Source organism: Tupaia chinensis, unplaced genomic scaffold (genome assembly GCF_000334495.1).
Source record: "Tupaia chinensis unplaced genomic scaffold, TupChi_1.0 Scaffold000047_1, whole genome shotgun sequence".
NCBI classification, from domain to species: domain Eukaryota; kingdom Metazoa; phylum Chordata; class Mammalia; order Scandentia; family Tupaiidae; genus Tupaia; species Tupaia belangeri.
The window spans coordinates 7,051,617-7,053,379 of record NW_006159505.1 but is presented as its reverse complement, the minus strand read 5'-3'; the positions used below and the strand labels follow the sequence as shown (position 1 = coordinate 7,053,379).

The following is a 1,763-nucleotide window of genomic DNA, read 5'->3' as shown; positions in this document are numbered from 1 at the left end:
TTCTAGAGCCCCCAGGGCACTGCTACGGAGGCGATGACTCAGAGGACAAGCCCCCCCCCCCCGCCCCTGGCAGGAGAGAAGCAAGGCTATGTTGCATCCATGTGGGAAAGGATGGGGCAGAAGGCGGTCCCTGGTATCCTGGTGGCCTTGTCACAGCTGGCCACGTGAGCCTGAGAGAGCAATAGCTAGGGAAGGTGCCAGCACATTGGTAGGGTTCCTGGTGACAGCAATACCAGAGTGATGGGAAGCCCAAGCATAGCCGGCAGGCTGTGAGGAGACACTGCAGCCCTCCCTCCAACCTGCCGTCCAGGATGCAGGGGAAGCCCAGAGCCCAGCCCTGCCCAGAGCTCTGTCCTGTGCACACGCCGAGCCACCTCTGCATCCAGAGCACCAGGCACGTGCCCTCCCTGCAGAGCCCCCATCGCCGGTGCTGCCCACTCTCGCCTGTCCTGTCATCTCAGGGGCCCCCGCTCTAGTCCTTCCTCAGAGGGCATGGGGCTAAGGGAGCCCCTTGTTCACAGGATGAGTGAGTCCCGGGGAGCGGCGTCAGTGCTCCACTGGGGAATCAAACGTGCTCCCCTGCTGTGGGCAGTCTGCCCATGGCGGGACTGAGGCGAATTTTATGGGCTTGATTTATGGTCTCCCCGAAAAGAGAAACTGTGGGGCCATAAAACTGGGCCTGAGGTGGGAGCACGCCACGACAGCCCCAGCCCCTTGGCTTTATGGCGGCTGTTGCTATTTCCTTCCCGTTCAGGCATGATGTCCAGGCCCCAGACGGTTGGTTCTGGAAGGGCTTCAGAGAAGGAGGTGGAGACCCTGACTGAGCCAGGAGCCTGAGTACAGCTTAGAGCTGCGGCCCCTGCCAGATGCCCACCCCTCACTCTGGGCTTGCCTAGAGAGAGCGTTCAGGAGACTGAGGCCCACAGGGGGCACCAGCTGGCCTGGGCCTACCCAGGCCTTCCCCAAAGGCTCATTCAGCCTAGGGTGCCCAGAGGGGCCCACGGCCACATTGTCCACACCTGGGCACTGGCCTATCTGACCTGACAATGCCACAGTCTAAAGCCTTAACCAGCTACTCCTCCACACAGCCACAGTGAAGACCTCTAAGCACATGATTTTCCAATGGTTTCTGTGCCTAAGTCTTCGGATTAAAAGAAGCAGCCAGGGGTTGGACAACAGTGCCATGGTGAAAATGACACATGTGAGGTAGCCTCACCTGGGGAAGCTCCAGGTTCCCGTCCAGAGCCCATGGTGTGTGTGCTGGGCATGCTCATGCCCATGATTGGACTGGCTAGGGGAGGGCAGCAGTGTCAGGACCTGTTGGGGGTTACCACTTCTCTATCTCTCACTCATGAAAGAAATGAACACTAAATAATAGTAACGGCAGAAGGGCAAGCCAGTTCTCCGGTGTGTTCCAGAACACTGGTAACGACAGAAGCAGAGCTAAGTGCCTCAGGGCTCAGTGCTGCCTGCCTCCCACCTTGCTCCAGAACCTTGCTTTCCCTGCCACTTTAGGCTCTGCCTTTTCCCAGCTTCTTGGACTCATGAACCCAGAGAGTAGCTCATGCCCTCTGGCCTCTGCTCCTTGCCTCTTGTCACCAGAGAGCCCCCAAATCCCCGGGGGTACTGGGTTGCCCAGAAGGCACTGACCCTGTACAAGCTGGGTCCTGTCGCCCTTGAGAAACTGTCACCCAGAGGCCCCCCTACCTCCTTCCTCCAGACTCTGCCCTGTGAGGATGTGGAGTAGGAGGGGGACGGGGGTG

The 1,763-nt window shown here is 59.4% G+C and overlaps 1 protein-coding gene across 1 annotated transcript in view; it reads right to left on the bottom strand.

Moving 5' to 3' along the window:
- KCNQ1 (potassium voltage-gated channel subfamily Q member 1) overlaps positions 1 to 1,763 on the bottom strand; it is a 378,985-nt gene that overhangs the window by 287,156 nt on the left and 90,066 nt on the right. The gene's annotated exons all lie outside the window — the stretch shown is intronic.